Below are 14255 nucleotides of genomic sequence, written 5' to 3'. Positions count from 1 at the left end.
GAATTAGACCCTGCGTACAAACCAAAGAGAAACTAAACCGCAAGTAATGCCAATCATTCCAGCAAACCGAGGCATACAAAGAACGAGTGGGACAGAACACAGACGTTTCGCCAAAGGAGCACTGCCGACGTTACACAGCAGGGTGACGAAACGTTTAGAAATGAACCCACCGTCTCTGCGAGCATGCCTACAACGTCATACACTTCAAGTAATTAGAATAGGTGCGCATTTCCTTTGTAAAGAAATTCTTAATATCCCCTGTTTTGAGGGTAATTTTTCAACACTGTGTTCAACGATCATAAAGCACAAAGCTCAACACCCTGTGCAAAGGTCACTCGGCCCAAAACGTTAACTCTGATTTCTCTTCACAAATGCTGCTAGACCTGCTGAGCTTTTCCAGCAAACTCTGTTTGCATTTGTGTTTGTTATCAGCGCTGTTGATAAAACCAATGGCCCATTTTGCATTGTGTTCAATCAGCATTCAATGCATCGATGGTTTTTTTTCATGTATAAGTGTTGATTTGAACAGTTTTTAGATTTTAATTTTATCCTATAATGCACAGTGCTTGTTTAAAAAAAACATAATTCCACTGGAGGTTCCCTCAATTTACATCATGTTGTTGTGTTGAAATTTTAAACCAAAGATACTGCGAGATATGATTCTGCAATTGGGCTTATGGGCTTTGTACCTGATAGTCAAAAAGACTGTGATACGCGATTGCACAATCAATAGAGCTCACTTTCGGTTTAAGGTACAATTTTTGACTGATGTTTTCAATTAAGTTTCGTATAGCTGCGATCTCAAGTAGTTATAGGCTCAGATACTTTGTGTCGCCGTATTCCACTAATACCAGAAATGTAGCCAGTGATCCACCACGCAAAGTTCGCATCCGGAGGAGGATGCAAACCTAATGCTTGCGCTTACGTGAACCAAATGAGCCATCTCCTCAATGAATTTTACAGGTTCAAAACTGAATCTCGATTCACATAAATTATGGGAGAGGTAAGTCACAATTTTAATCAGCAGTTACAACAATGCGCTTCGCAAAATTTATCCCGCAAAAGAAATGTCACGATCAGACAGGCTTTAGATGTTCAGCATGCCAGCAATATCATCCTTCTTTCTGCTTTGTTTCTGGAATCTGGCTATGGGGCAAATTCTGTACTCTATCCCTGAAGAAAAAGAGCCCGGAGCTTTCGTAGCTTTCACAAATAGTAAATTTATGACGGTCTCTGATTTGCCAGCTGAAAATTTGAATGTTAATCTAAAGTGTGATGTAAAGAGTTAATCTAAAGTGGAAGCTCGAATAGATACAGCGATAATCTGTGGCCAAATCTTGACCTGTTTAGTGCCTGTATGTGTGCGTAATTGAAAATTGTGTGGACCAGTATATCGTGGATGTCGAAATTCCGGATATAAATGACAATTGGCCCAGATTCCCGGTGAGTGAAACGCCCTTGGAAATTGCTAAATCGGCAACGCGCTTTCTGTTGCAGTACGCGCACGACTCTGATGTGCAAGCAAATTCCCTTCGCACATACCGATTGACTCAGATTGTTCATTTCATCTTAAATGTGCAGGGAGAAACAGAATTATCAGAGCTATTTTAGGGCGCCCCAGCGGCACAGCGATTAGCACTACTGCCTCAAAGCGTCAGGGGCCGGGGTCGATCCAACCGTCAGGCGGCTGTCTGTGTGGAGCAAAAAATAAAGAAAATTGCAGTACAAAAACAGGTCCCCCGGCCCTCCAAGCCCGACATACTATTCGTCACAACGAAAACCTCCTACCTTTCCGGGTGTCGTATCCCACTATTCGCTTTTTGTTCATGTTTTTGTCAAGAAACGCCTTTAAAGTCACTGTAGTATCTGCATCCACCTCCCCGGGCAGTGGAGTTCCAGGCAGTCTCGAAAAACTTGCCTGTACATCACCTTTAAACCTGTCCCATCACACCGAAACCCATGGCCCCTGGCCACTGACATTTCCACCCTGAGAAAAAGATTCTGACTGTCCACTCTGTCCATGCCCTTCATAATCTTACCGACCTCTATCGAATCGCCCCTCAACCTCCGTCGTTCCAGTGAGAACAACGCAAGTTTCTCCAACTTCTCCTCATAGTTAAAGCTCTCCATGCCAGGCAACATCCTGGTAAATCTTTTCTGTGCCCTCTCCAAAACCACTACACCCTTCTGGTTAGTGTGGCGACCAGAATTGAACAGAATATTCCAAATGTGGCCTAACTAAGGTCCTATAAAGCTGCAACATTACCTGTCAAGTTTTAAACTCAATGCCCGGGCCGATGAAGGCACGCATGCTTTTTGCCTTGTTGACTACCTTTTCCACCTGTGTTGCCACTTCCAGTGACCTGGGTACCCGTACACTCAGATCGCTGTGCGTAAGATACCCTCAAGGGTTCTGCCATTTACTGTATATTTTCCATCTAGATTAAACCTTCCAAAAGGCATTAACTCACATTTTTCCGGATTAAACTCCATATACCATCTCTCTGCCCAAATCACCAAAAGATCTATATTCAGCTGTATATTTTGACGGCCCTCATTGCTATCTGCAATTCCATGAACCTTTGTGTCATCAGCAAATTTACCAACCAGAGCAGTTGCATTCTCCTCCAAATCATTTACATAAATTGCAAATGGAAAAGGTCACAAAACTGATCCCTGAGGAATGCCAGCAGCCACAACCCTCCATTCAGAAAGACACCCTTCCACTGTTATGGTCTGTCTTCTATGGTCGTGCCAGTTTTTTTTTGTCCATCTTACAAGATCACCTCTTAACCCGTGCAATTTTATCTTCTGTATCAGCCTGCCATGATGGACCTTCTTCTTACTGAAGTCCATAGAGACAACATCCACCGCCCTATACTCATCGATCATCTTCACCATTTCCACAAAAAAGTTCAACAATGTTAGTGAGACACAACCTCCCCTTCAGAAAACCATGTTACCTCTCACTAATAAACCCACTGATTTACAAGTTGAAGTAAATTCTGTTTCGAAGAATCCTCTCCAATAATTTCCCTACTACTGATGCAAGGCTCAGTGGCATGTTATTAGCTGGATTACCCTTGCCACATTTCTTAAACAACGTAAAATCATTGGCTTTTCTCCAATCCGCTGGGACCTTCCATGCAGCAGTGAGGATACAAAGTTTTCCTTCAAGGCCGCAGCATTTCCCTTATTCTGGGGTATATCACATCAGGCCATGGGGACTTGTCGACCTTAATGTTTTTTTCAACATTTCCAATGCCTCCTCCCTTTTGATCTCAACATGACACAAAGTATCCACACACCCTTCTCCAGACTCATTATCCACCCAGTCCTTCTCAATCGTGAACACTGACGAAAAGTACACATTTAATAGAACATAGAATACAGAACAGTACAGTACAATGCAGGACCTTCAGCTCACGATTTTGTGCCAATACATTACCCTAAAATTAATGTCTATTTAAACTCCACCCCAAATTTATACTATCATCTGCATGCCTATCTAATAGCCACTTAAATGCCCCTAATGAGGCCGACTCCATTACACTGTCTGGCAATGCGTTTCACGTCCATACCACTCTCTGAATAAAGAGCTAACCTCTGACCTCTCCCCTGTATCTACCTCCACTCACTTTAAAACTATGTTCCCACGTAATAGCTACCTCCACCCTAGGAAAAAGTTTCTACTTTTTCCACTCTGTCTATACCTCTGATCATTTTGTACTCCTCTGTTAAGTCATCTCTCATCCTTCATCATTCTAAAGAGAAAAAAAAACTTAGCTCTCAACCTTTGTTCATAAGACCTTCCGTCTTTTCCAGGCAACATTCTAATAAATCTCCTCTGCACTTTTTTGCAGCTTCCACATAATACCTAGCCCATTTCCTCTGCCTCCACCCATAAATTCCCTTCCCTGTCCTTGAGTGGGGCTACCATCTTCCTGGCTACCCTCCTGCTTTTAATATAGTTAGAGAAAGCCTTGGGATTTTCCTTAATCCGGTTGGCCAATGATTTTTTGTGACCCCTTTTAACCCTCCTATCTCTTTGCTTAATTTTCTTTCAACCTTCTTTATATTCCGCCCCTGGCTTCCTATCCTTGATAATTTTTTTTTTCATTAGCCTCACAATATCTCTCCTTATCCGAGGCTCCCTAAACTTTCCATCATTATCCTTCCTCCTTCAGGGAATGTTTCGGTACTGAATTCCCAGCAACTTACACTTGAAAGCCTCCCACATAACACATGTTGATATGCCCTCAAACATCAGCCTCTGACCTACATTCTTCAGTTCCTGCGTAATACTGTCATAATTAGCCTTCCCCCAGTTTAGCACCTTCACCTGGCAACCACAACTATCTTTATCCATTAGTATCTTAAACCGTACTGAATTGTGATCACTGTTCCTGAGGTGCTCCCACACTGAGACGTCGACCACCTGAACAGACTCATTCCCCAATACTTAGTCCAATATGGCCCCTTTACTAGTTGGACTATCGACATACTGTTTCACAAAGCCCTCCTGGATGCTCCTACAAACTCTGCCCCATTTGAACTAACTGAGCCCCATTCAATATATAGAAAGCTAAAATCACCCAGGACAACAAGCCTGTTACTTTTACATTTGGCAAAATCTGCCTATATATCTGTTTCTTCCCCCATCTCCTGCTGCTTGTTAGGAGGCCGGAAGTATCCCCTAACATTATGATTGCACCCTTCCTGTTCCTGAGCTCCACTCATTTGCCTCACTGAATGGGCCAACTAAAGCGTCCTCCTGCAGTACACCTGTAATTACTTCCTTAACAAATAGTGCAACTCTGCCACCTCTTTCATATTCCCCTCTATCCCACCTGAAATATCTGTATCCTCAAAGATTAAGCTGCCAATCCTGTCTCTCCCTTAGCCAAGTCTATGTAAAATTAACAATATCACAGTTCCAAGTACTAATCCAGGCACTAAGTTCAACTGCCTGGACGGTTACAGTTCTTTCTTTGAGGCAGTTGCACTTCAGTCCATCAGATCCTCATTGATCAGCAACCACACCCTGCCTGCTCTTCCTCTGAGTCTTATTGGCCCTATTCTCCAGTTCTCTTTCAACCCATTCACATTTGCTTTGGTTCCCAAGCCCCTGCCAAGCCACTTTAAAATCTTTCTGAGTGACACCAGCAAACTTCGCAGCCAGAATATTTGTGACCCTTCAGTTAGATACAACCTGTAATTCTTGCACAGACCCAACTTGCCCTGGAATAATTTCCAATGTTCCAGATATTTGAAACCCTTCTTCCTACACCATCCGTTTAGCCATGTGTTGATCTCTACTATCCTCCTATTTATAGCCTCACTGGCACGTTGCACAGGGAGTAATCACTAGAATACAACCTTGGAGGTCCTGCTATTTAACATTCTACCTAATTCTCTGAACTGCTACTGCAGGACCTCGTCACTCATCCTATCGATGTTGTTAGTACCAAAATGTACAACAGCCTCTGGCTGTTCACCATCTCCCTTGAGAATGCTTTCTGCACATTCAGAGACATTCTGGACCCTGGCATCAGGGAGGCAACACACCATCTTGGACTCTCTTTTACGTCCACACAAGCGCCTATCTGTACGCCTAATAATAGAGTTCCCTATAACTACTGCTCTAGTACTCTTTGTCCTTCTCCTCTTAAGAACAGAGCCAGTCGTCGTGCCACCAGCCTGGTTGCTGCTGCTGCTGCCTCCTGCTAGGACATCTCCCCCAACAGTATTCTTAATAGAGAGGGGGACAACCACAGCGGTTTCTTGCACTGCCTTCCTGCCTCTTCAAGCGGTCACCCATCTATCTGCCTGCAAATTGGGTGTTACCACATCTCTAAAATTGCTGTCTATGACGGTTTACGCCATTCTCATGCTTCTAAGTGCATCTCGTTTCCACTCCAACCTACCCATGTGGCCTGTGAGGTGCTGCATTTTGATGCACTTCCTGCAGCTGTAGTCTTCTGAGACATTGGAAGAGTCGCGGATCTCCCACATCAAACAAGTGCAGCACTTAACCCCAGTGTCGGTCATATCTATTCCTAATCAAGCTGTTTGCGCATTCTCGCTGTGCCTTGTTGGTTTCTTCCGGGTTCTCCGGTTTCTTCCCACAGTCAAAAGATGAGCAATCTAGGTAAACTGACCAAGTTAAATTGACTGTAGTACTCAGGGATGTGTAGGTTACGGGAGGAAGAGTCTGGGTGGGATGCTGTGAGGTTTGATGTGGACTTGTTGGGCCGAAAGGCCTATTTCCAAACTGTAGGGATTTTATGATCTCTATGATCTCTAATGCTGGACAAGTCTTTGGATAGAGAAAAGCAACCAGAACATAACTTATCACTTTCAGCTCTTGACGGCGGATCTCCAGAGAGGACTGCTATCACCCATATAATTATTAGCATCTTGGATATTAATGATAATGTAGCATTTTCGCACAGTCTGCGGATGTCGCCAATCTAACTGAAAACGTCCTTCAGGGAACCCTGGTGATTAAACTTAATGCGACTAGTTTGTATGAAGGGTCCAATGGCGACATCGTGTACCGTTTCAGTATCATAATAAAGGGAGGATTCGTGAACATTTTAGCACGGATCCCATTTCAGGTGAGATCAAGGCCACTGGAATACTGGACTTCGAAAAAACCCACTATTTATGATCATAATGAGAAAGCTAAGGATAAAGGTTTTTACGCTTTATCCACACACTGTAACATTCGGGTGAACATTGAGGCTCTGAATCATAACGCACCTACTATTACTTTAAATTCTATTACTAAATAAATACGTTAAGTTTCTTCGGCAGGAACATTAATAGCTTTAATCATTGTGAGGGACAAGGATTCTCATGAAAATGCATATGCTAATTGCCAATATCTCCAAACCTTCATTTTTTTTTTTCTCGAACCGTCCTTCAAGAATATTGGTGTCAAATGACCAATTGGACTGGATCATGCTTCTGAATATAAAATTACGGTGAAGTGTCACGACCGAGGGAATCCTCCACTACCAACACAAAAATAGCTGTGCACGTTTCCGCTAAAAAATACAACGCGTCTAGATTTCTGCAGTCTTCACATACCATTTAACTGATGGAAAACAAGGCACCCTGCAATTCCATTGAATTGCAAGATCCTTTAATGCTGACATGGACCAAAACTCACATCTTTCTTAACCGGAGACGCCAAAAAAGTTCGCGTGCCTATCAATCCTAAAACTGGTGTTATTTATTCATAAAGGAAATTCAATTACGAACAGCATAAACGTTTTCAGGTCTACATGAAAGCTCAAGATCGTCGAGTTCCATTACTATCCATTAACATTACTGTGAACGTGGTTGTTCTTAGTTAGAATTTAACCCTCCTTTCATAAAAATGCCCAAGCCAATGCATTATAGTCAAATAGTTGTGCCTGGGTCTGCAGCTCTGTGACACCCGATGACAAGATAATTGGTTCTGAAGTTGCGTCTGGACAGAATGCCCGGCTTTTCTATCAGATTGAGCGAGCCACAGATCCCACTGTTCACAGTGTCACACAATTCAGGCGAAGTTCGAACTCGCCATTTTAAAGAGAGTGACGGCATCACACAAAAACTCGTCATACAGGTGAGCGATAATGGACATTCACCCCTCTCTGACACTGTTGCTCTTACGATTGCCGTATCTGAACAGAGCACAGAACATCGTCAGATTATGCTGAGTCGTAAGGATTTGGAAAACACTGGCGATTTGGCATTTCGTATAGTTCTTACTTTTGGAGTAATATCGCGTATACGTTGAGCAATTAGCAGACACGTTCCATATTATAGGTGCTGGATCATTACGAGGTGCTTCTGGGCCAGTGAGTTGGAAACCAAGAATGGATTCCAATACTCGAACGTCAAGCTGTAGAATGTGCTTGATCCTAAATTTATTGCAAATGTCCTTGCGGTACAGAAGAATGGATTGATTTAGGATACATACCAATATAGACTACACTCGGCACCACGGGCTGCACTGTAGTGCATGATCTTCGCACAATTCAGACCAGGAACTTCACGAATAGCAGAACAGCTTTGGCAGAACGTGGCATAAGAGTGAATGAGCAAATAAATAAGCTGAGTGCTACACATTAATGTATAGTATATGAAGTCTATACATAAATCTTACTGCAACATACAGCTAATTCACGAATAGAGGTGAAACTAAATGATGATCTAGTACAGTACCCCATGTTTTATTTTCCAAATTATGTGATAATTTGTTTACGCATTTAACCCACTTTTATGAAAGGGATTTCAATATTATGAAAGAATAGTATTTTACCGTTTTCGAATAGCTGTTCATACATTGAATAATTCAATAACTAAATGAACGAAAGAGAAGATAGCATGAACTGACAGCTCTGCGTACAATGCTTGTGAGCCGTCGTTGAGGATGTAGTGATAATAGACATACAGGAAATCGCCGCGCTTTTCTCCCACCTGTAAAATTCTGGCAACTTTCTACGGTAAATTAAATACCGTCAACTTCTATAACACCTGCGAGATCACATTAGGACTGGTGAAATTTAAATCATGGTATCGCGTTAAGTTGTATGTTTTCTAGCAAGCCAAATATTATCATAAATAACATCGAGAAAAATTAGCTAGTTGTTGGGTCTAACAATATATTCAAAATCAAGCAGTCAAGAAACCGCTTAGTGGAGCACCTCTGCTCGGTTTGTGACAAACGACAACACCTCCTCGTCGCGAGCCACTTCAACTCCCCCTCCTACCCCTTGGACGACATGCCCATCCTGGGCCTCCTCCTCTGCACTCGACTTCGCTTGCGACTTAGGCTAATATTCAATCAGAGAACCAAATAGAGTGTTCCACTGGCTTTCATGACGTTTTTTTTTGTTTGACAAGGGCATTAAAATCCCTGTATACATTTCCCAACCTCTTAAACATTCAAGAAAGACTTTTTATGAACATTTCCTCCTAGGAAAGTGGATAGCCTCACTATTTTATCGTAATAGATTCCATCTGCTGTTTTCTTGCACATTCAATAACTCCTGCCCAAAACCCTGAAACCACTTTAAAACATCTTCACAACAAGCGTAACTGCTTAGCTTTGTATCAACCAAAATTTTGGAAAAGTGCTATAGGTTACCATGTCCAATTCTTTGCTATCTACTGCGTTCAACTGGGGCCTAAGTACTTTTGATGTGGTAATCCAAATGTTGCCACTGTCAAGACGAGAATGACCGATTTATTCCTATTCTCTCTTCTGTGTCTCGGCGAATCTTTCATCCTTGCCAATACATTATCCAGTGCTTTACTATCGCTAAACAATCTGGGTAGTCTTCATAAAAGCCGTCTGAGAATCGACGTAAGATACATCCATCGACTCCCGTTTATCAGTTTTATTCGTAATATACTAAAAAACTCTAAAGTTTGTCAAACATGCATTCACATTCGAAAATCCGTGTTGATTATATTCAATCCGATTATTTTTATCAGAGATAGTTTATCGTATCAATTATAATAGCTTCCAGTACTTTACCTGCTACTAAAATTCACTGATCAATAGTTCTGTGGATTTTTTCTCACTCATTTCTGAAATAATATGGTGTAATTTGCATGATTAGAATCTGTATAAATCATTCCAGACTTTGGACAATGTTTGGAAGATAAAAGACAGCAAAATTATAAACAACGACAAAGTTGCTGGAAAAGCTCAGCAAGTCTGGCAGAAGGAAGGAAGGGTCATCGGACCCGAAACGTTAACTCTGTTTTCTCCTCCGCCGATGCTGCCAGACCTGCTGAGCTTTTCCAGCAACTTTGTTTTTTGTTCCTGATTTACAGCATTCACAGTTCTTTTGGTTTTTAATAAAACTATAAAGTTTAGGAGCAGATTCAGGCGATCCATCCCTGAGAATCCCACAAATTAATCAAATCACAATTGATCCAATAATCTTAAGTACACTTTCAACACCTTCATCACTACTCTTGGTTCCTTAACTGATTAAAACCTGTCCATCTCAGCCTTTAATAAATATAAAAACTCTCACTGTTCTTTCAAAGAATAAAGTGTTTCTCATCTCTGTCCTAAAAATGCAACCACTTTTCCTCCAGATATTATGCCCTCTTCTCCTAGACTTCCCACACATTTTCACAAATTTCCCGAACACTTCAACATCTACCGTGTCGACTCCCTCAGAATTTTTTCTATCTCAGTAGCTCATCTCTCGTATTTCTAAATTCCAATGACCACAGATACTACCTATTTAAAGTCTCCTCAAAACACGATCCTCTTTATCTGTTAATAGTCTGGTGAACTTACCCCAGCTTTCTTTAGCCAGTTTACCTTAGCTTACATGAGGGTCTCAAAACAGTACACAATATTTCAGCTCACATATGCCTTGCGTAGTTTGAGATAAAGATTCATATGACATTTGACTTTTCTATTCCCAATGAACTTTGATGTTAATGTTTTTGATTCGTGGACAGGGGCTCCCAAATCCCTATGTGCTTTAGTTTACAGTAGTCTTTCTCCACTCAAATAATATCCAGCTCCTCTATTCTTCCCCAAAGTGCATAAACTCACGCCCCTCCACATTATACTCCATCTGGCAAGGTTTGGCAAATGCCTTTAACCTGCATTTTTCCCTCTGCAAACATTTCATTTAATCCTCAATTCTTGATTTCTCTCCTACTTTTGCGCCATATTTAAACTTGGTTGCCAAGCCTTCATTGTCCACATCCGGGTCATTAATACATATGGTAAAAATATTTGAAGCCCCAGCACTGGACCCTGTGGCACACTAATACTTAAAGTTGACTACGATGAAAATGGTCCCTTTATCCCAACTCTCGAGCCTTCTGAGCGCATATTCGCTACCTTATCACATATGTAGCCACACAATACCTCTTGTCAAATGTCCTTTGAAAATCCAAAAATATTACTTGCACTGCTTCTCTTTTATCTATCTCGTTTGTTCCCTCTTCAAGGAATTCTAGTAATTTATCAGTTGTGATTTCCCCTTCATGAAACCACGCTGACTCTGCTTAATCATGACATGTATTTCTTAATATTCTTTCGAGACACTTTCCGTCTTGAGTTTCCTAAACCTTATGCATGTTTTTTTTGTCTAAACTCACAATTGCCCCTGTTCTCCAAGTTCCTGAGTCTTGCCATCCTTATCCTTCATTTTTGCTGAATCGTGCTGGTCCTGAACGCTAATAAATTGGCTTTTTAAAGTTTTCTATATGATAGGTGTGGATTTATCCTCAAATGTCCACCACCAAGCTACATTCTCCAGTTCCTGCTTAATATTACTGCAGTTAGCCTTTCCCCAGTTGAAAATGCCCGCCTAAGGATCACTCTTATCCTCATGCATAAGTAATGTAAAACATAAAAAATTATGGTCACTGAACCTGAAGTGTGCCCTGGTCCCATACCAATGAAATTTCAATCACCTGGCCAGGTCAAATCACGAATACCAGGTCTCGGGTGGCTCCGTCCCAATTTGGACTATTAGACATTCTTTCAAGGAACCCTCCTGAACGCCACTAAGGAGCTGCACCTCCCTACACTGTCCCCACCCAAGCCTCTGGCACTACGGGAATCCCAGTCAAAATAGGGGACATTAAACCGACCCACCACAACAGCCCTATTGTTTTTGCACTTTTCCATAATCTATCTACATATCTCTTCCTCTGCCTCCCGCTGGCTGTCAGGACGCCTGTAGTACAATCGCATAAAAGTGATTGCATTTGTCCTATTCTAGAGATATAACCGTATGCCCTTGCTGGATGAGTCCTCCAAGGTCTCCTCTTTCAACTTTGATAGTGTCCCTAATCAGTAATGCAACTCTCCTACCTCTTTGATGTCCTTCTCTATGTCGCCTAAAACGCATAAATGCCAGAATACTAAGGCAGTCTTATCCCTCTTCCAACCAAGACTCTTCAATAGCTACAAGATCATAATATTAGTAAATAATTCCATCTCTAAGTTCATCCCCCTTTCCCGACATAGCCCTCACGTTAAAAGAAATTCAGGCCATCAGTCTCACCATGTTCAGCAAACTATCAATGTATTTTTTTTTCTCTTAGCATTACTCACCTTAGTCTCTACTCCTCCTCGGTCAATTCACCTGTTGACCTCCTGCTCTGGTTTCCAATACCTAATATATTAACTTAAGCAAAAACTCTTGAGTGCCACTAGCAAATCTCCCTGTCTGGATATTGGTGTTCTGATGAGATACGTGCTGGGATCCCTGTTGTTTATACACGGACAAGGGAAGAATGGTTTTCAACTCAGTTTTGGAGGGGAAGTTCCTTATTTATATATTTTCAACCAGTTATCACTCCAATGAGGATAAACATTCTCACAATATTTATTTTGTCAAGTTTACTCTTCATCTTTTATTTTTCAGCAGGATCAACTCCCGTTCTTCTAAACTTCAATGGATACAAGCCCAAGGTTTGCAAGCTTTCTTCATCCCAAGAATCACTTGCGTGATCCTCCTCCTAAGCTCGATGAAAAAAATTGCATTAGTTATTAACTAACAAGAACAAAACATTACACAGTCCTCCAGCTGTGATCTCACCAGCGTCTTACACAACTTTGGAAAAACTTTGAAATAAATATCGAAAGAACTGTAAATCAGGAACAAAGTCTCCTGAGGAAAGATCACTGGGCCCAAGATGTTATGTCTGATTTTATTTCTTCACAAAAACGGCCAGACCTTATTAGCTTTTCCAGCAACTTCTGTTTTTGTTTGGTGAATTAGAACCATAAAGTCACTACAGTGTGGAAACAGGCCCTTTGGCTGAACAAGTCCACATTTACACTTAAAACATCCAACTCAGATCCATACCCCTATAACCCCCACCAAAGCTACACATCACTGATCAGTGCGTGCAATTTAGCATGGCTAATCCACCGAGTCTACACATCTTTGAACTCTGGGAGGAAAGCAGAGTATCCAGAGAAAACCCACAGCATCATGTGGAGAATATGCAAACACCAGACAGTAGTTTAAGGGTGGAATTGAACCCGGGTCCCTGGTGCTATAAGGCAGTAGTGCTAACCACTGAGCCACCCTACCACCCCAAAGTTTGCAAAACTTTTTAAATTTTGTCCTGCATACCACTGGCAATAAATTGCACAATACAATTTTCTTTTCATAGAAGTGATGAAAATTATCATATGGTTTCATGCACTCATCAGTGCAAAACCAAGAACACCAAATTTTAAACAATCACCATTCTTAATGGTAAAGGCGTAAAGACTGCTAATTCTTTAGCAAAATAACACTGAATGTGTATGTCTATTATTTCAGCAATATAAGTAGGCTGCAGATAGGTCGCAATAAAATCAGAAGTTGCTAGTAAAGCTCAGCAGATCTAGCAGCATCTGTGAAGAAAAACCAGCTAACATTTTGCGTCCAGTGACACTTCCTCAGAAGGCTCTGAAGAAGGGTCACCAGATCCGAAACGTTAACTCCAGTGTTTTCTTGACAGATGGTGCTAGACCTGCTGAGCTTTTCCAGCATTTTCTGTTTTTATACAGACAGGCAGCAATTGGTTAATGAAGCCAACTGGATAGTGTCTTGGTTCTTCATAATAATCATACCACAGAATGTAAATAATGTGTCCATGCTTGCAAAGTACAAACTGAAATGTCTATCATTAGATATAACTCTATCGTTGGGAAGAACCTGAGCGAACTAAAGCTATACTAACCATAACTTTAAGACCAATTGAACTCAAAATGCATTTTATGCTTCCTATTTCGACATACGTCATAGACCTAAACCCATTCGTTGCAATTGAAGTTATAACTATCAGAAGCCTTGCTATAATTGAAAAGAACTTTAGTGTTACCATGTCTCTAGAATTCTGGGCAGCTTAGCTTCATTGCTCAATGAAAGATATGTTTTCGCATTGGAAGTCCATTACACTTTCACGAGATTGATTCATGGGTTTACAGGGTTGTCCAATGAGGTGAAATTGAGAATTGACAAGAACTTTCCACAGTTTGAAAGAATGAGGGACGATCACATTGAGCCAGAATAAATCCTGACAGTCTTCAACAGGTTAGAAGCTGGGAAAATGTGTTCGCTATTTGGAAATCCCAGAAACAGAAGTCATATCTGCAAATATGACGTAGTAACTTTACAGTGATGAAAAGGTGGAATGTCTTTTTCTTTCATTTGAATGTTCTGTTTCTTTGGAATTCTCCAAAGGGTTAAAGAAAACCGTAAGATACTAGA

The 14255-nt window shown here is 41.3% G+C and overlaps 2 pseudogenes; both read left to right on the top strand.

The window, feature by feature from the left end:
• Positions 1-1100: 1100 nt before the first annotated feature.
• On the top strand, positions 1101-6797 carry LOC132210461 (protocadherin alpha-2-like; annotated as a pseudogene).
• Positions 6798-7105: 308 nt separating this feature from the next.
• On the top strand, positions 7106-7792 carry LOC132210460 (protocadherin gamma-A2-like; annotated as a pseudogene).
• The last annotated feature ends 6463 nt before the right edge of the window (positions 7793-14255 follow it).

The sequence above is a fragment of the Stegostoma tigrinum genome, chromosome 13 (genome assembly GCF_030684315.1).
Source record: "Stegostoma tigrinum isolate sSteTig4 chromosome 13, sSteTig4.hap1, whole genome shotgun sequence".
Taxonomy (NCBI): Eukaryota; Metazoa; Chordata; class Chondrichthyes; order Orectolobiformes; family Stegostomatidae; genus Stegostoma; species Stegostoma tigrinum.
This window is presented reverse-complemented; position numbering and strand designations above follow the sequence as displayed.